This window comes from Sapajus apella, unplaced genomic scaffold (genome assembly GCF_009761245.1).
Source record: "Sapajus apella isolate SASKATOON/1434 unplaced genomic scaffold, GSC_monkey_1.0 scaffold28, whole genome shotgun sequence".
NCBI lineage: Eukaryota > Metazoa > Chordata > Mammalia > Primates > Cebidae > Sapajus > Sapajus apella.
In genome coordinates this window covers 14,376,765-14,399,063 of record NW_022436968.1, presented here as the reverse complement: position 1 = coordinate 14,399,063, position 22,299 = coordinate 14,376,765, and positions in this window count along the sequence as shown.

Here is a 22,299-nt window from a genome sequence, read left to right as displayed (position 1 = left end):
GTGTGTGTGTGTGTGTGTGTGTGTGTGTGTGTGTGTGTGTGTGTGTGAGAGATAAAAGAGTCCTCTCAATTATGAGGCCAGGGCAAGGGTCTTTGTTGTTTGTATATAAGGGTGAGAAAGCCAGGGGAATATGAAATCCTCCATTAGAAAGCTGTACTTCAGACTAAAGCATGAAGAATAACTAGGAGTTAACTTTGCAAAGATGTGTTGGAAGAGAGGTAAATAGGAATGACTCAGAGAGAACAGCATATACTCTGTGGCAGGAGAGCTCACTGTTTGCTCAAAGAATTAAAAGATCAGGGACCGGGTGCAAGGGAAAAGAGGAAATTAGGAAGAGATAGGCAGGCCCAGTCTTAAATGTCCAGAGCCAGCTAATGCTACAGAGGTACTAGTAGCTACATCGAATTTTCCAATTATCTTTCAGCCTAACATTTATAAAGCAAGACTAAGCAAATCTCTGGGTTTTTAGACATTTAAAAAATAGAGGAAAAGTTCTCAAAATATAGATAATGGATTTCTTTCTAATAAAGTGACAGGGCTTACAGTGATTAATTTGAAAAATTTAAAGGCCATAATTGTGTTTTCAGCTAGTGAAGTGGTTCATGATGAATTCATATATTTATGCTAGAGAGATTTCTCACAAATCCCAAAAGATTATTACCTAAAGATGTTCAACAAGGTGCTGTTTATAATGTTGATAAACCTGGAAATAATCTAAGTATCAACTAACAGAACTTTGAATATTGAATAGTTATAAAATGTAATGCTATGTGATCATTAAAATAAGTGATTGTATTTAAATTTACTAGCATGTAAAGATCTCTATGATATATTGATCAGTATAAATAAATAAATGTATAAACAATAACTTCCATTTACATTACATTTTATGTGTACAATGTTTGTGCATGCATGTGTAGACATAGAGAGCTATTTGGAGAGATGTTTTTTCCTATGGTGAATATGATCTTTGTTCTATTACATTATATAATTGTCATTACTGATTTACTGATATAGGGGAACACTTGATTTTTGCAGATTGAGGTTGTGTCAGAAAAGTTACTGAGCTCACTTGTATTGACATGACCAAGATCACAAGTCTATTATAATGCAAAGGAGTCAAAAATAGTGGACATTCCTGTCTCATTTTAGTGAGAATACTTCTGAAGAATATTCCTGTTATAGATTTTTGATAACATTCTTAGGTGAAGGAACTCCTTTCTATACTTAGCTAATTTTTAAACTCATAAAGAGAATGTTTATTAAATGCTTTTTCTAAATTAATTGAAAAAATTATAGGAATGATTTCTCCTTCAATTTGTAAATGAGTATATTACATTAATAGACTTTGCAGCAATAAAACTTCCTATAATCTCCTAGATGAGCCCTATTCACTTGTGATATGTATTCTTTTATATATTGGATTTGACATGGAAATGAAATTGGCTTAAAATTTTCTTTACTTGAACCATGTTGGTCTAAGTTTGGTATTAAGATTATACAAGGCTTGTAAATGAATCTGAGAGCTTTTCCTCTGTTTATTCACTGAAATAGTTTATGTAAGGTGAAGATTAATGACTTGAATGTTTGGTAAAACTAATGTATGAAGCTTCTACCTGGGTTAGGTCTCTAGATAAAGGACAGGAAGTCTTGATTTCTTATTCATTCTTTAATGATTGTTTTATACTGTTCTTTATTTCTTCCTAAATCAATTTTAGAAATATGCATGTTTGGATAAGATTGCTGTTTTCATCTGAACTTTCAAATGTATAGAATTATGGTAACAGTAGTAATATTCAGTTTTAATCTTTTATGTATCCTTATGTCCCCTTTATCATTCCTAATTTTATTTGTGTTCATTCTCTTTTTATTATGAAAAGTTATAAATGGTTTTTAAAAAGAGAGAAAATGGTATAATAACCCTTGTGAACCACCACCATCTTCAATAATTAACAATTCATTCCTGATTATGCTCTATGTATGCCTCATACTATACTACCTTCTACCCATAAATTGATAATCACATTATTTTTTCTAGATATACTTCCGTATATGTGTTTAAAACTAAGGAATATTATTAAAAATGTAACACTCAATATCACACCTAAACAAATTAACAGTAATTCCTTAATATTATTAAATATAAAGTCAGATCTCAAATTTTCTTGATTACAGTATAAAAATATTTTTGCAGTCTTTAGTTCATATCAGGATTCAGACAAAGTCAATAGAAAAATGGACAAAGGATATAAATAGGCACTTTATAGTAGGAGAATCCTGAAGCCCAGCAACTAATGGAAAAATGTTCAGCATTAAAAGTAATCAGGGAAATACAAGTTAAAGTCACAATAAATTATCCTTTATATCCATTATATCTAACAAAAAATTTTATAAGTATGATGAACACCTGAAGCAACAGGAATTCTCATAACTGCAGGGAGTTTAAATTGGCACAACCACTTTGGAGATTAATTGACACTATCTAGGAAAGTTAGCGTCTAGTATTCTTGAAGATGTGATCCCCTACTAGGAATAAATCCTGGAGAAAATTTAGCATGATATAATAAGATGAAATGTATAAAATATTCATTGTTGCATTTCATTTTATACAAGTAAGCTTTGTAGGAAAATTAATTGTCACTTGGGAGCAAGATGGCTGAATAGAAGCCTCCACCAAGTGTCCCTGCCCCTGCAGAAACACACAATTTTAACAACTACACACACAAAAGCATAATCATAAGAACCAAAAGTCAAATAAACACTCACAGTATCTGATTTTTAACTTGGTATTGCTGAAAGAGGCACTGAAGAGGGTAGGAAAGAGAGTTTTGAAACATTGGCACCACCACCCCCCTGTCCCCTAGCAAGTGGCCACATAACACAGAGAGAGAATCTGTGGCCTTGGAGAAAACAGCACAATGACTGAGGACTTGGCATTGAACTCTGTGCTGCCTGTCACAGTGAAGAGCAAATCCATGCTGGGTTCAGCTGGTACCTACCCACTGACAGAATATCTAGAAGAATCAACTATCTGAGCGGTCAGAACTAATTAATTCTTTTTTAATTTATTTCAATCTCTTGGTTAAATTTATCTGATAGAATTCTAAATTCATTCTCTGTGATATCTTAAATTTCTTTGAGTTTCCTCAAAACAGCTATTTTGAATTATCTGTCTGAAGGGTCACGTCTCTGTTTCTCCACGATTGGTCCCTGGTGTGTGTTTAGCCATTTGATGAGGTCATGACGCTCATCAAATAAACTAAATAAGACACCAGGGACGATCCACTTCCTTGATGGCCTTGATGCTTGTGGATATTTGTTGATGTCTGGGCATTGAAGAGTATTTATTGCAGTTTTTGCATTCTGGGCTTGTTTTTGCCTCTCTTTCTTGGGAACACTTTCCAGATATTCAAAGAATTTATGCCCCAAGCCCAATAACTCTGTGGCTGAGCTGGTACCTAAGATGCAAAACAAAGTCCCCTCTACCCTTCCCTGTGCTTTTCTGAAGTAGAAGGAGTCTTTTACTGTAACCACCACAGGTGGGAAAGTGCTGGAGTTTCATCTGAAGCCAGCGCATCTCAGAATTTCACCCAAGGTCCATGGCTTACTACCTGAGCGTTACTGTTGGTTACTTAGGGCCTAAGGGCTTTTTATTCATCAAGTGATGCATTCTGCTAGGATGGGTTTTTTTCCTTCAAGGCAGCTGGTCCCCTTCCAGTCCAGGGTGTGTCTAGATATGTCCGGGAGACTAGAGCCTGGAATGGGGTACTCATGACTCTGCTCAGTGCCCTATCCTATTATAAGTGAGCTGGGATCCAAGATGCAAGACAAAGTCGTCTTTACTCTTTGCTGCTCTCCTCAAGGAGAAGGAGTCACTTTTTTGCTTTGAGCTGCTCTGCCTGGGATTGGGAAAGTGTTGGTGCAAGCACTGCCTTAGTGCACTCAGCTGGGGTCTCCCTAGGTCATGTGTCACCCTAGTCCATTGGCTCTAAGAGAGGACACAAACAAATGGAAAAACATTTCATGCTCATGGATAGGAAGAATCAATATTGTAAAAATAACCATACTTACCAAAGTAATTTATAGATTTAATGCTATCTCCATAAACCTATCATTGACTTTCTTCACAGAATTAGAAAAAAACACTTTAAATTTCTTATGGACCAAAAAAGAGCCTGCATAGCCAAGATAAATCCTAAGCAAAAAGAATAAAACTGGAGGCATCACATTACCTGACTTCAAACTATACTCCAAGGCTGCAGTAACCAAAACAGCATGGTGCTGGTACCAAAACAGAGATATAGAGCAATGGAACAAAACAGAGGCCTTATAAATAATGCCACACATCTGATCTTTGACAAACCTGACAAAAACAAGCAATGGGGAAAGGATTCCCTGTTGAATAAATGGTATTGGGAAAACCGGCTAGCCATAAGCAGAAAACTGAAACTAGACCCATTTTTACACCTTATATGAAAATTAACACAAGATGGATTAAAGACTTAAAGACCAAAAACCATAAAAACCCTAGAAGAAGACCTAGGCAATACCATTCAGGATATAGGCACGAACAAAGGCTTCATTACTAAAACACCAAAAGCAATGGCAACAAAAGCCAAAATTGACAAACGGGATCTAATTAAACTAAAGAGCTTATGCACAGCAAAAGAAACTATCAATAGAGTGAACAGATAACCTACAGAATGGGAGAATGGGAGAAAAGTTTTGCTATCTACCCATCTGACAAAGGGCTAATATCCAGAATCTACAAAGAACTTAAACAAATTTATAAGAAAAAAAAACCTCATCAAAAAGTGGGCAAGGACATGAACAGACACTTCTCAAAGAAGACATTTATGTGGCCAAGAAACATAAGAAAAAAAGCTCATCATCACTGGTCATTAGAGAAGTGCAAATCAAAACCACAATCAGATACCATTTCACACCAGTTATAATGGCAATCATTACAAAGTTAGGAGATAACATGCTGGAGACGATCTGGAGAAATAAGAACACTTTTACACTTTTGGAGTGTAAATTAGTTTAACCATTGTGGAAGACAGTGTGGTGATTCTTCAAGGCCATTTGACCAGCAATCCCATTACTGGGTATATACCCAAAGGATTATAAATCATTCTACTATCAAGAGACATGCACACATATGTTTATTGCAGCACTGTTCACAATAGCAAACACTTGGAACCAACCCAAATACCCATCAGTGATAGAATGGATAAAGAAAATGTGACACACATACATTATGGAATACTATACAATCATAAAAAAGGATGAGTTCAGGTCTTTTGCAGAGACATGAATGAAGCTGGAAACCATATTCTCAGCAAACTAACACAGAAGCAGAAAACCAAACACTGCAGGTTCTTACTCATAAATGGGAGTTGAACAATGAGAATACATGGACACAGGGAGGGAAACATCACACACCAGGCCTGTCGGGGGATGGGAGGCTAGGGGAGGGACAGCATTAGGAGAAATACCTAATGTAGATGATGGGTTGATGGGTGCAGCAAACCACCATGGCACATGTATACTTATGTAACAAACCTGCACTTTTTGCACATGTATCTCAGAACTTAAAGTATAATAACTTAAAAAATCTCAAAAAAAAAAAAATTGGAGAAACTCTTTAGTACATTGGTGGTTTGGCCAAAAACTTTTTGAGTAATAACTCAAAAGCACAGGCAACCAACACGGAAATAAACAAATGAGATCTCATCAAGTCAAAAATCTTCTACATTGCAAAGGAAACAATAAAGTGAAGAGACAACCCACAGAATGGGAGAAATTATTTGCAAACTATTCATCTGTCAAGTGATGAATAACCAGAAAATAGAAGGAGCTCAAACAATTCTATATAAAAAAGTCTAATAATCTGATTTTAAAATAGACAAAAGACCTGGATAGATATTTCTCAAAAGAAAACATACAAATGGCAAACAGGTATATTAACACATGCTTAACATCACTGATCATCAAAGAAATGTAAACAAAAACTAAAATGATATATCATCTCACCGCAGTCAAAATGGCTTTCACTCAAAAGCAGTAGCAAATGCTGAGGAGCATATGGAGAAAAGGATGCCCTTGTACACTGTTGGTGGGAATATAAAATAGTACAACCACCCTGGAGAACAGTTTGGAGTTTCCTCAGAAAAACTAAAAATAGAGCTACCATATGATCCAGCAATCCCACTGCTGGGAATATACCCAAAATAAAGGAAATCAGTATATCAAAGAAATATGCACACTCCCATGTTTGTTGCATCACTGTTCACAATAGCCAATATTTTCAAGCAACTTAAGTATTCACTGACAGATGAATGAAGAAAATGTGGTGTATATGCACCGTGGGGTACTATTTAGCCATAAAAAGGAATGACATCCTGTCATTTGCAACAACATGGATGGAACCACTGATCATTATGTTAAGTGAAATAAGCCAGGCACAGAAAGACAAACTTCACCTCTTCTCACTTACGCACATTTTAGACTAAAAATTAAAACGATTGAATTTATACATAGAGAGAGTAGATGGTTGGTTACCAGAGGCTGCAGAGGATAGTAGAGGAAGTAGAGAGAAGCGAATATGGTAAATGTTTATGAATAGATAAACCAGAGTATTTGACAGTGTAACAGGGTGACTATAATCAATAATACTTTATACCTTTTTAAATAACTAAAATTGTATAATTGAGTTGTTTGTAACACAAAGGATAAATGCTTCAGGGGATAGATACCTCATTTTACATGATGTTATTATTACACATTGCCTGCCTATAATAAAATATGTACCACATAAATATATACACTTACTATGTATCTACAAAAATTAAAAATTAAAAAAACAACTGCCCATCAAATAGAAAATAGGTTAGAAAAAATTGTGCATGATAATATAGTCAACTTGCAGAAGCAGGATGGACTTCCCCACCCAAACTTTGGATCAAAAGTCTAGACCCATGTTGCCACACACACTGAGAGGTTATGAAAGGTTTATTACTCATATAATGAGGTTTTCCAGGGAAAGCAAGGAAATTTCCCAAGCTGGCTAAAATGTGGCTTAAGAGTCTTGGGAAAGAAGATTGGAGTTTCTATGATGGTAAACTCCTAGCCACATGAGATAACCTTTAACCTACATGGGGAGTGAGTGTTCCTATGTACACACTAAGGGTGGGATTTTTGTACCAAAGAAGTGAGCACCAGGCTTTTTTATCAGCTTGCCAAGATATGGGGCAAAATGATAAGAAAGGGTGGTGGGCCTTTAAAATTGTCAGCAGTGAAACATCAAAAATGAAGTTGGACTGTTTACAATCAATGAAATATTTATAAATTATGGGACTTATACATATATTAACATGAATGAACCTCAAAGACAAAGGTAAGAAATAAAAGTTGTTTGTTTGAGGAATAATATACACATAGATAAATTTAGTATTTCTGGCAAAATACACGTATTTTAAATGTAACAAATTATATGATGTATTATTTATAAAGACATGCATGTATAGTAAAAATGAAAACATGAGTGGGAATGACAAACAATAAAAAGAGAAAAGAATGCAATTGGAGTGGTTACAAATGGAGCTTGAAATATATCGATAATGACTTATTAAAATCATACATCGACATGTTGCAAATCTTAGAATTTGATAAATCTGGTAAGTGGGTACAGAGATATTTATTATGTTATTCTTCTCTAGGTGTTTGAAACATTTTTCTTAAGAAGTTGAGAAAGAAATACTTTGAAGGCTATTATAGTCAGAATGGTGCAGGGTCAATTTTGTTTCCATGCCCACGTGGCTCTGCAAAAGGGAGTTGCATCCATTTAGCATTGCTGCTAAGTGCTGCACGACCTTGCTCCAAAACCTGGCCCTGCTGATGGACTGCTGTAGTGATGTCTTGATGGTGCACAGACCTCTCTCATCAGGAACAAACTCATCTCCTTACACCTGTGCTCTGTTTTCTAAATTTGCAAACTTTAGTTTGCTTTTCTTTTCGTTTCTATACAGTCTCTTTCTCATGAATACCAGCTGGCTTCAGAAGCATTACATTTTAAGGTATTTTGTAGTCCTGTCTAATGGACTTTAAAACCAGCATCCTTCTTTCCTTCTTGAAAATCTACTTAGGACAATTTTTTTCAGCTGTATTAAGGTTTAATTGACAAATTTTAAAGTTGCATATATGAATGGTATACAATGTAAGGTTTTGGTACATGTATACATTAGTCAATGTTTAAATCAATCTAATTAACATATTTATCACCTCTCATACTCATTCTTTTTCTATGGTGAGAGCATTTAACATCTATTTCCTTAGCAGTTTTCAAGTATACCTTACATTATTATTAAATAATGACCCTGCTGTACAATAGATTCCCAGAGCTGATTCCTTCTAACTGAAACTTTGTACAGTTTGACCAACATCTATTTCCCTTTTCCCCCTTTTAAATCCTCAAAACACTTAGACTTTAATGATACTCCCCTTCTGTCTCTCTTAAAGTAATCTTCAATAAATCTGTGAGGCCTTCCGTCAACTCTCTGAAGGAATGTATTTTCAATGGATCTAAGGTAATTTGCTTTCTTAGGGAAAGTCCCCAATAAATTTCAAGATGTCTAGACTCACTGATCTCAAAAAGGACTGACTGCTACTTGCATTTATTCTAAGGTGCCTGTGTTACTGGAGGAAAAAAAAGAATACATATTTAATATTAGCAAAGCATTAGAAGAAGCATTTTAGCTATTAGGAAAATAAAATTCCATCTTTATTTTTGGACAAAATGTATTTTACTTAACCTATGTTTTTCATTAGCCTCTCAGGTACTCATATTGAAAGTACATGTGTTTATGGAAATTGGTACTACTTTGGTTGAAATCTTTCTTAATCCTTTTTCTCTGGTAAACTGAAGGTTGTGCCTGGCTTAACTAGAAGTGAAAATATCTTTAATCCAAAGTTGTTGGAAATTCTAGAATCAAGAATGTGCAGTACAAAGATCTGAGCAGAAAGCCCAAGAATACAGTAATGTGATTATATATTCCAAACTGAGATACAAAAAAAGAAAAATCTAGGATAAAAATCCAAGAAGAAGCAGCAGAATGCCAAGACTGGAAGCAGGGGCTGTAGAGACAACCAGAAAAACATTTTAGAAAGATCCAGAACTCCATCAGCTGCTTGGGGTTTAAATCCTCAGCATGTGCAAAGCGATGGATGGCTGGCTTCATCCATCACATTCAGGCTGAAACTGGTAGGTTGTCATTGTGATTGTTCACTGGAAAATAAAACAGGGATTGTTCACCTGGAATAAAATAGAGAAAATCTGAATATCAAGACATACCAGCTCCCAAATGTGGTTTTTCTGCCTGCTTCCCAGTATTAAACCAATCTGTGGGCAGATACTTGTGAATATTCAGAAAACCACTCAGAAAGTCTGCAGAAGGGTATCTTCAAGTAACCAGAGCAATACTGTGACTAACACAGTAGGGTGTTATTGGCTTGTTTCTGGAGATCTCTCCTAGCAGTACCAGAGCAGTATCCATGTTGCCTAGTTCTGAGCAGCATGCTGCAGAGTCCTCAGGAAAAAGATTTACAACCCAAAAGTTACATGTGAGCAGCTGGTTTATGTGAAGCCAGATGCTGACAGAGGAAAATATGCACAGGGCGAGAGAAAAAGATTTTAAAATATCAAAAACAAAATCTGTTTCTCTGCCTTCCAAAGCTAAAGATTATTTTTTTCTTTTTAAAGAATTGTTTTTCTTTCTAAATTACAGGAATCTTTACCCTATCACCTCCTTTTGAATTTTGTGATGAGGTAGTTTGCCTCTATGGCTTGGATATTTTGCTGAGATTTTTCTATTTGGATCCATTATCTTCTTTCTCAGTTTTGAGAGTGCCAGATGTCTTTTAAAGCTTGCGGGACTCTGACTCTTCTGCTTGGCCTCAGCCTTCCTGGATCTTTTATACTACGTTACACTATTGACTATGGTTGCTGGCAGAGAGTTCAGCTGTTCCACGATCAATGCTGGAGCTTCCCATCATGCTCTGGCCACTGGCACAGAGGTTGATGTTGATCTCCAGCCTTAATTCTCATCACACTTAGTCCTAACGGTTAGTATTTTCTTTATGTTTATTCTCTTGGTCTCTCCTCTGTCCCTTTCCCTCCTCTCTCTCTTCCCCTCTCTCCTTTCTTTCCCCATCTCATATAGTACTTGGAACAGAAACCTAAGAATATTTTCATCTCACTTCATCAATCTGAGCATACAAATCCCTTCTGCAGTCCACACATTTCCATGCTATCCTGTTGTCATGGTATGCCCTGGTACATGGGCACCTTGCTTCCAAAGCAATGCATTACCACATCCACTCAAACAAATTACCATTCTCATCTTAACTGACTCATGTGGCACCAAAAAGAAGCTAACAAGCCAAAGTGTGGGCAGATCCAAATGACTTTATACACACACACACACACACACACACACACACACACACACACACACCATATAGCATGTATCATGGTGTTTTTAAAGGTGTTTCTTTTCTTATTTTTCTTGGAATCTGCATGGATCTAATTTGGCATTCTGTATAATGTGTGTCATGGTACAAATGACGAATGATGTCAACCTCAGTTACACAACCTACAGGAGAGACACCAGGAATGGCATAGCAAAAAGCAAGGGAAGCAAGAAACATTTGTAAGCATTGTCTATATCTATGGTATCATTTTACTTTCTCTTTAATCTTTTATGAGATATATTTTATTTAAGTCTTTTCTCAACTCTGTGATCCCTATCAACACCATACATATCATAGCATGGCAGAATAATGTGTTGAGATATTACAGGCATTTGGTTCCACACACCCCAGTCTTCCAATTTCCCTTCTGCCCACTTAAGTACAATAACTGGTTGACCCCGACCTAGTTACTTCTTGTTTCTCTGGGCATAGCCTGGAGACCTCCCTGGATGTCTGACTCCTGCTGGCTAAGTAACTAACCTGTACAAATACCCCCTGAATCTAAAATACAAGCTGAAATTATTTTTAAAAAGAAGGGTAATATAAAAATACCTTGATCAGAAGTAGAAGCAAAAAAGTAAGTGGCGCTTCCTCCTCTTCAAAAAAGTAATAATAATAATCCACACTTAAGGAAGGAGGGAGGACTAAGGGACAAACTCTTTGAAGAAATCCAAAGGTAGCCATAAGACTCCTACAGATTTATTATAAACATATTTATGTGAAGATTTTACAGAATAAACACAGTAACATCAGTAGTAATATTTGTAAGAAATTCTTTGTCTTCCACTTTGCCTATGTCTCTTTTATTCTGTTTGATTAAAAATCAGACCAAAAATCACTTCCATAATTCAAAATATTTATTTTTCTTTAATTGCTACTTTATAACATGAAGTATGATTATTGTGAATACCCTGTCAATGTATATCCTGAGCTCCTCAAGCCATGAGGCATTATAATGAACTCAGTATCTTTGGTTTCAAAAGGTCTCACAGGAAAAATAATTAATTTTGAGAATAGCAGTATTCTCTTTGCTTTTTTTATGCTCCATTTTCCAGGACCGTCTAGTGTTCCAGCATGTACCTGATCTAGAATAGTACGCATTTGACTCCTTGTCTCTGAATCAAACTCAAATAGTCCCTGTTTGAGACATGGGAAGAGACTATAAAGCATTTCAAAGAAACACTAGGTCACGCAGTAGTAAAAACGATTCATTCAGATATTTTGGGGTGGTCCAACACGTGCAGTTATTTCCTTTGTTTTAGATAATGCCTTTGCTTATAGGTATAAAGGCTCACTGTTTTTTTTATCAGAAAGCACATGGCCTGCTGAGCTGCTTTTGTCTTTCTTAACGTTAGAAGAGTGCTGTTCTCTGCACTTACACACCTTCCCATCCATGCCCTCTCTTGCCCAACTTTCACTTCTGCATTAACAAGGTAATTGCTTATACACACCTTGAAGAGAGCGCTTTTTGACATACAGATAATTGATTCTCAAAGCTTTGTGGCACTTGTTTTTTTTCCCCCCATATCACTGAAATGTCCTTACTTAAAAGTCTATCAAAGACTGACCAATTAGGCCTGGAGATACAGGGACTCTGTATTTACAACCTGCATATTTAGGCTTCTTTTCATTTACCTGTTGAAGTATCATACACCTGAATGATTTGGGCCACTTTCTTTCCCAATGATACAGGGATAGTATTTTGCAAGCGTTAACCTATTTTTCCCCCTGTAGATAATATTCTCTTGTCACCTTCAGCCTGTTTATCCCCAGGGAGGGTGGCAAGAAGAACTCACAGAACAAAGTTACCATGAAATGCAGGAAGACAACAGTCTTGGAAAGAGCTATTTTGTGAAATTAGAAATATTTGGGAATTTCAAAGTCATTCATTCCAGATAACGAGAGGTGAATCTGGAGGACTTGGTCATTGAGTTTCATCTAGCAAAGGCCCAGCCAGAAATAGAAAGTTTTCTTCTGGTTATTTAAAATAAAATAGAAGGGGTGCTACAAAGTAACAGACAGAAGCAGGTACACTTGCTTTCCACTTCTCTTTAGCTAGAATCATCTATACATGTAGTAATACAGAATATGTGGCACTAAGACTATGTATGCTATTGGAACAAATCAAGGGAGGTAATTTAATGGTCTGCTGAGTTGTATGTTATCTTCCCCTAGAATGGTCCGCTTTGTGATGTCATTTCATTATTTTTACCTATTCACTTTTTAATCGATTATCATAGAGCTCCAGAGCTCTGTGGAGTGAATATAAAGCTATCAAGCTAATTCTGGAGTCTGACTCTATCCAAGCCGACCCCTCTTTAACCCTGCTATGAAGACACAAAGTAAGCAGCTTTGAAAATGGAGATTTGAAGATGAGAAGGAAAGGCCACAGTTACTACTTCAAAGAGTATACAAAGAAATACAAATATAAAGATTACACAGAGAAATATCTCCCTATAAAGTTAGTAGCAGTTTTATTATAAGTTGTTTTGGGGGACATAAGGGCATGTGCTTGAAATATTCACCACTGTGTTGATAGACATGGGTAAACAGTTTCTATTTCAAGCTGTCCTCAAAACTTTAATCTAGTTACTTAAAACTTTAAGTCAATGCTATTTAAAATGCCGACATAGCCATAGGACAAATCCCTCCTGACAATTTATGTCTATTTTCTTTCTCCACTCACTAGAATGTCAGTCCGTGATATTTTGTTCAGTACCCAAAACAATGCCTAGAAAATGTGGTTTCACAACATTCATTGAGCGAATGGTGCTTTTATTATAACACACATTCTCTTACGACTTCATCTTTCTCACTTTCTCTTTCTTCCCCCGACTCCTCTACATTCCTTACATTACTTTTCTTGTATTTTATTTTCAGTCTTCTATTAAGTTCCAGATTTTTCAGTCATGTCCACAAGAAACATGTTTCTAAGCAAGAGTTTCTTTTACTTAATACCAAAATATCTAAACATGAGGCACTTCTATATTCTGTGTGCATCCAACGCCAAACAATCAGTTGATTTCATGGAAAGTGAACTGGTTATGTGGCATGATGTAGAACAAATTCTACTCCAGTGTAAACACACATGTGCACACAAGCCTACCCTCTTCCAGCTCTTTTTTTCTTTTACATTTTTAACAAACTGTGATGATACTGTATAAATATCTATTCATTTTATCAACATGGGGAATTTAGTTTCCCATCTGAAGATATACTTGGGGCTCCTCAGCCTATATGTAATTGAGCCTTCTTTTAATAAGACATTAGCATTAGTGCTTTAATATGAAATATTTATAGAAATAATAGCTTCTAAAGCCCTTACTAACACCTAACCTCAAATAATAATAGGTATTAGCCCTTGAGGACATATTAGGTCCCTAGGCACTAACACTTATAACACTTGAAGAGCTGACAGAGTATTTAAGCCTTGGCATAAACTGATATGAGAGCTGTTTAACTTGCAGAGTATCTAGTGGAAGGCTGAAGTCTGCTGAATTGGATATCAGAAATCCAGAGAGCCAGGAAGCCTATTTTAGTCCTGGTTCACACAGTGACAAGCTGCATAGCTCTAGGCAGTTGGCACATTTCTTCACCAATGGCAGATATTATGCCCATTGATCTCAAATGTGTGGTAAGAATTAATATTTTGGAAATACTTGTAACCTAGACACATACAGCAATTTTTGCTGCAAAACGTTTTCTCACGTATTCATCAATATAGAATTTTTGGTTAGGTCTTAAAAGAGTCCCCCTCTTTTTGTATTTCTCTCATCTGCATTGCTATTCTGTGTTGCTGATTTACAAAGAAACTATTTTTCCATTTATTTCCAACAACCTTTATGTACTGATAGACCTGTTAACTCTATTTCTTGGCTTTGTTGGGGTTTGTTTTTTGGTTTTTTTGTTTAGTCTGTCAAGAAAATTCCTGAATCACATTCTAAATGAACTACAGAAGCAACTGGTCAGCATATCTTAATTCTAGTTCATCACATTACTTTTTGCCTTTCCAAAAGGCTTTGAAATGGTTACCTGATGACACAGGGGGTAAGAGAGAGTGGATAGCATTTATACAGTGGATAGCATATTTCCATTTATAATGAAGAGATATTTGGTGAAGGGCAATATCCATCAGCTCTTACACACTGAAGGGTCTTTGGAGAGGGAGATTGCTTGGCTCATCTCTGTGCTTGAAACATAGCACAGACTTACTCTGGAAGATTCTTAAATGTTTGAATTCAGTTGATGTAAGTAAGTATACACAATTTGATTTGCTTTCTCTTATTATTCATTACAATTTTACAAAAATGGTTTTGAGACCTTTGAAAATCCTATCACAGATTTCAAATTATTCTATTTGTATAGATAATGTTGAGGTTTGCTCTATGACTAGAACAGATTTCTAGCTCTTTCCGCCTTTTAAACAATTATAATATCCCTTGAAAATTCTATATTCTGCTCTTTGGGTATTGTTTTGGAAATAAGACTATTCCTGTGCTCCATGATTTTCTCAGAGAACTAAGTAGGTCTCCTGTACATCGATTTAGTAAAATGACAGCAACACTCTAGAGGAAGGTAATGCTGATTTGGGAATTCAAAGACAAAAATCGGAATTAGAGTTAGCAGAAATGTAGCATTTCTCATACAAAGTTGAATTCAGATTAAATTCAGTCCAGGAAATTACTGTTGAAGGTCCTTATGGACACTTTAATTTTGTTTTAAGTCAAATCACTCACCCATGAGGATAAAAAACTCTATTAGACTAACTGGTCAGTATAAAGTGCTCAATAATTAAAATATATAATCTGTTTTATCAAAATGTGTTTTTCTGTAAACTACCCATGCCAATATGTTAAAAATCAGTTGGTTATCATTTTTTTAGGCTTAAAAGAATGTTTTAAAATTTTTAACATCCATTTAAAAATGTTTGGTATATCTGCCTTGTAGATTTTAATGTAATCTACTTTTTTAAATGTTGATAGATAGGATTAGTATAATTGTCTTAAATCTTTTTTAAAAAAAATCCCCAAGTTATGTTCAATTTGGTTGTCTGTCCCCATCTCTGATTTGAGTAAAACTGTCTTATAAGAACTTCCAGATCATGCAATTAGAATCCACTAAATTAATACGTTTAGAGACCTCAGGATCATTTACATGCATTTATACTTTCCCATTCCTAGCTTATAACCAGGGAAAACTTCTTGTTTACTTATTCTGTCTTTATTCCTGATGCCACAAATCCTGCTCTATCAAACTACTTCCGTGTCCACAGAAGTGCTAGCTTCTTTCTCAGCAGTGAACAGTCATATGGCTCTTTCATTTACTTGGAATGCTCTCTGTGTTTTGTTTTTTTTGTTTGTTTGTTTGTTTGTTTACATTTATTCCTATTGGTCTTTCAGGCCACAGAGCATAACCCCCTCAGAAAATCCCATCTGACTCACCTGGTCTGGATGAAATGCTTGTCTTATTTCAGTGTCAACACTTAGAACCCTGTCTTCTAATGACTTATTTTCTTATCTCCTTGAGGACAGGCACTGTGTCATTTATCTCATCTTTTATGGTATGTAGTGATTAATCAGTAAATGTTTGCTGAATGCCTACCTGAATGAATAAATATATTTTCATTTTAAGGCTTCCCTTACATTCATTTTATTCAGAATTGACATTATCAGCATGAATGGAAGAAATAGTGTTGATGACTCACACCTTTTCACAGCTGGGGAAGTCACTGGGGACATGGACAAATAATTATTGTGGGTTTCTGTCCCTTGTCCATTTAATGTTAGCCACTTATTTCATGTGACGATAAACAATGCTTATTTTACAAACAAGTATTGAATCCCTATTAGCCTGGCACTAAGAAAACAAAAGTAAAGATGTCTTTGTTTTCAAGGAGTTTAGAACTGAGTTGAAGTGAACATTAAAACAAATAATTAGTGTTCCAATGAAAGTGTGTTCAATGAGGATATGTAATGAAAGAAAGAAGAGAGAGCATTATTGTCTACCTTTGGGAGAACAGAAAAAAACTTCACCCAGAGGGTAACATCCATGATGGGTTTTCCAAGTGGAGAGAAGAGGTACTTCCAGGCAAAGAAAACAGGGTGTACATAGGCATGAAAGTGTGAAATGCTGTAATGTTCATGGCTTGACTGAGATTCAACTATTTTTCTTTTAGCTCAGGAAAATACCTGGTGAATTTGGAATCATAATTTTATTCTTGTAGCAGTGTCTTTCCATGGACTGTAACGTATTTAAAGAGTAAGTTGGATTACCAAAGATTTAATAATTTAATACCATGGCTTAGAAATCTGCTGCTACTGTGTTCAAAGGCAAAATTTCTTTGTGATGAGAAACTATTCTTCTAATTTATTGAGGCCTCCCATTTGCCTCTGATGAAGGAGCTAGTGCTGATGTCAAATCCATGAGTCAGGTGTAGTTGCTATGAGTCACTGAAAGGAATGACACCAGTCCCCAGCCATCTGTCTTCAATTGTACCAACAGCAAGTTCTGGATGAGGTAAGTCGCAGTTACCAGGTCCTGCATCTGCCACTTCCACACCTATCCCCAACTATTTCATGCCAAAACTTGAAGTGGATGATGTCTAGGAAGAGGGACTTGGTATATCTTCCTGACTGCCACCAGTAAAATGGAGGGTTTGTACAAAATTCAGTGCTTAAAAGGTTTAAAAAAAAAAAGGTGGCAAACAATAAAGCAAGGTGTCTTGACATAGCACGAAATGAAATAATATTGTAAGTGCTTAGTGACCTCAATAAATAATTTCCAAGGTCTGGTATCTATCCAAGATATCCACTGTCATCAGTCCATAGAAAGCACCTGAAATATCATGGGTATTACATAAATTTTTGTTGAATGAACATATAAAGTCACTGGGATAGGAGAATTATGAAGATAAAATTAGTTCAATATAAAGTCTTTGCTTAGTAAGTAGTAACTAAGTTGTCACCTAAAAGAAGTAGGGAAACAGACGGAGACAGTATACCAGTGATTCATTATCTTCACAAGTGCTTTGTGATTCATGCTGCAATGATGAGACTCCCTTATCAGGGATCATTTAACTCCTCTGGGGGATGAGGAGCAGCCTAAGTGGGCTTTCCTCCTCTGGCGTAGGTGTGCCCAAGAGTGCATCATAAAGGTATTCCAGCATGCTGTGTGCACATTCTCTCTAGGTTTCTGAGACAACCAGGATAGATTTTATGGGCAAAACTTGATTCTTTGGCAGCCTCCAGTTCTGTGATAATCCCAAATATCACCATGATAAAACATTCTGTTTCCCCTTTTCCTGGATCCTTGCTTCTTTTACTCTTAGGCCACAGTGAATCTGGCCAATCATAACTAGTGCTGTGTGAACTCAGTAGATCAGAGTCACCATATTAAACTTGATTTGAAATAACAAACACATTTTCCTCTTGATTTATAAGTTATTCAGGTTGTATTTGGGAAAGTGGCTATTAGAGGTTAAATTTGAGACACTGGATTGTCATTTTTATCATTATCTTTCTAGCCATAGACACAGTAATTAGTGCAGTGACAAGGTGAATTTTGACAGGCTGCCAAAAATGGTCTATACTGCTTTTGGTAGAAGAGCAGTGAGAGACAGGAGACATTTAGTATTTCAGAACAAAGTGTTTCTTGATGATTTATTGGTCTTGAATTCTTCCATATATTCCTTTGGGTAGGAGAATTCAGGGATTTGAATTTGTGCAAAGAGCAAGTATAAAATAGTTTAAAATTTGTTGTAATAGGGTCTGTCCATGTCACCTGAGAAGTGGTCCCGTCAGTCTGACATTTCAGCTCTTTGCTCCTGCTGTTGCCCCTGCTGGATATTTTCCCTGTGTTGCTCTTTAGCTCTCCATTTATTCAAATCCTCTTCAGTTACTCAAATATTATTGATTTCCCATGGCCTGGTATGAGTGTATGAAGCTGCCTCTGGTTATTCCAGTTTATGCTGATTATTTTCTTTTTTAAGCAGATATTACATTTCTTGCTCATAAAATAATACATAGTATTTCAGTTTTAGTATATTCTTAATTGATTTATATGCTTTATGGTCAGCTTATATGTTTAAGAAACACTAAATTATACAAGTTTCATATATTTTATACTATCTAATGAGGTCATATTAATATCTAGACATTTAGTATAATAAAATAAATCTTTAGTGATCAACAAAAATAGTATCTGATATTTGTAAAATTCTTTATTTTACAAATATCAGATACTAATTCTTATACTCAAAACTTTTTCACATATATTGTTTCACTTGATTCTTAAAGTAATCTTGTGATATATGCAAATCAGATAATTTTATTTCTATGTAAAAATATACACAGAGCTTATGGTGATTTTATGGATTGACAAAACTTCCAAAATTTGTATGTGATGGAGCTGAAGTTAAACAGTTCTTCTGACACATAATATTCAGGGAGAAATATATCTAACCCCAATTTGTAGAGTGGATTGCTGAGCTAATGTTTTAATGTTACCATTAAAATTGACTTGGACATTTAAAAGGACATTTTTTTGACCGTAAAAAAATGGATAAGAGTTTTATGTGTCTCTAAGAAGAAAGTGTTTATAGGAGTCCTTGCTCAGTTCACTCAACTGGGAAAAACTTAAATGTTAATTTGAACATATCCCCAATTTGTCTAATTATCATTTTCCCCAAGAAATTAAGAAAGGAACTGTAAGTAATTGCCAGGTTAACATAGCACCAGATGTGTCTAATCTAAATGGCAAATTGTAGCAAGAGCTTTCCAAGTGCAAGGAAATATGCCTTATTAGATATGTGCTTGATGGATTAGATATACAGTGCACACAGTCAAGCTTTTTTCTAAGGAAGAAGAAAATGAAAAACAGAAGTCCAGTGATTCCTTTTTAAGAGTAATCAGCTGGAAAAATTCATTTAAAACAGAAATCCTTACTAATTTTAATTGATTATTTATAAATATTTTTAAATGTTTATATTAAATTATTTATATTAAATAAACATATTTGTAAATATGTTTATAAATATAACAGTTTTTTATATTTTGAGGTTATTTGTACTCTATATTCAGAGGTTTTTCTATAAAATATCAATACAATTATTGTCTATAGTGCTTACTAAAGAAAATGTGCCAACTCTTCATCTCAAACTTTTTTTTGACATTGAACTTTATTCTTTGAGCAAAGAGGATGCCTTTTGTTGGATTATGCTATATCTTTATGCTGAGGAGTAAAATGGCTTTAATCTCCCTTCTGGGAAGGGAGCAAATTTACCTTATGTAGATTTTATGGCTTCCATTTCTCATAATATTGTTCAAATGGAGGAGGTCATTAGCAATTATATTAGCAGCAAAGAAAGAAGCAATAGCAGTTGGGTCCTGGAGCAATCCCAAACAATATTCTCAAATCTCTAAATAATTAGAATTATTCAATGTATAGCTAGAATCATACAAGGGATAGCTAGAGAAGTCACTGAAGATCAGTAAGTTCAAACTGATCATTTTCAGAAGAGGAAATAAAGGTTAAGAATCATCCTCAAAAACAAAACGTTGAACATTGCTTGAACTTGGCTACAAATTTGGGCTCATTTCTAATCTAACATTTCTCCCCAAAAACAAATATTCACCTGAAAAATGATTGATAATCAAATTCTGTTTACAAATAGTACATGGTTATTCTCCCTAGATATTCACATTTATCAGTGGAATCTTATTACAAACTATCATGCACCTTGTAATTCCCCATTGTAGTACTACTTATATTTTCAAGCTTACATTCATTTACACAAATATTAGATTGATGTTGATCTCTTTTCAATTGGCTGAAGGATATATGAGGGCAAAGATTGCTTCTATTTTTACCCATTGTTTGATCCCCAGGATGTAATATATTAATATATTGACACATATCAATAAATAATCTTGTAGTGGTTGTATATATTAAAGACTCTAAGGAGTTGTACAATAAAGAAAAAAATGTTTAATTTTGTCTGACTCAAAATTTCTCAAAGCTATTTGACCAAAACCCCTACTTATATTTAAACAACTACTGATATCTTGCTTCTATCACAAATGAACACAGTTTCTTAAGTTAAATGGAAAATACAGGAAACATAAATATGTAATGGATTTTAAATGCCATTTCCCCTCTTTTTCTACTCTAATTTACATGCATCTTTACTTACAAAAGCAAATGAAACTTAATAGAACCCCTTTTAAGACTGAGTCTAGGGAGGTCAGTAACACCAAATTTCTTGGTTAATTTGGGGTTAAATTTTGTTGTATACATTATAGGTCATCATATAGCTAATAAATGCTAAATCTTATATTGTAAAATACTGCCTTATGTCATTTTGAGATTTGACTGAAACATAAATACCAGCATACATACATACCAACATACATATATACCAACACATACTGACTTAGCCTGGGTTACCAAAAAAGCAAGCTGATGTGCTGTCACTTTATTAGAGTGTGCACTCAGAGAACAGAAGTGAGACGCAAGGGTGGTGAAGCAGGAGACAGAGGTAAGAAGGAAGATGTCTAAACAAGCTGGCCATCACCTGATCCAGGAGCCTTGCCCCCACCTCCCACCAGAAAAAGCCATAAAATCTATATCTCAGGACCTTTCCTGTGGGGAAAAGGGGAGAGAGGATAGTGAATAATTTCCCATTATCTCCCATTCCCACTGGTTAAAGTCTTATCCCACTTTTTGAGTTGTGCATGCTTGGGTACCAAGCATGGTCCTGGGGGGCTCCCAAGGGGGGCTCTCCCTGGGGAGCTTCCACTGCAATAGGAAAACCTAAGGAGCAGTGAAAAGAGAGGCAGGACTTAAGAGGATGCCATGAGATGCTGCTAATAGATTGCACCCACGTGAGGTTGGCTGGAGACTATTCAGAGTTGGACCCCTTGGTTATGTGCAGAACAGAAGTTTGGCTGAGGGAATTCAAAGAGTGCATGAGATATGCCTGACACACCTACCGGTAAGGGTACCATCAGGTATTAAAATGTCAAATCTCTAATAGTATTCCTGAATTTTTCTGTAGCTCATCTTCATTGCAAAGCTGGATACTTTGAGGCAGACACTATTAGTGAGGAGACTTGAAATTTTCTGTCAAAATGTAAAACCTTTAACAAAACTTGCCAAGTAATGTCATCAATTGCTATTCTTGATTCTTCCCTTCTTCCTGAGTCTGCATAATCATATGCCTCTCCTCTCCTCTTAGGGAGAAACTAAGGGATACAGTGTGAGGAGGGTCAAGCGTGGTTTAGAAAAATGAGGTAAAATGGAAGGAGGAGGGAAATTCGTGGAGAGAAAAAGGAGATGTGATATTCAGAGAGAGAATGACGTTAAGAGCTTGGGTGGGAGTCAGGCACACTATTGCAGGCATTAATCGCTTCATCTTTTAAAGTATTTTTAAGGCAATTAAAATATTTCAGGTGTCAAAATGTGATGGTTTTCTTTAATAGCTGAGGATACCATGTCTAACCAGCCATGTGTTTTTGGACAAGTCTTTGGACCTTCATTGGTCATTTCTTTATCAAGAAACTTAGGGATTTGAGTCTCACCAGACAATATATAAGGTCCTGTCTAACTTTGAGATAACATAGCTATAACATTAATTGAGAGTTTCTATTCAAGTATATAACTCATTTGCACTTCGTACTCACTTGGTGAGGCTCAAAGAGCAGATGGCACTTGGAGCACAGCTGTCTTCTGTCCTGCTAACTGTTCCTTCAACCCGGGGCAGAGCGTTAACAA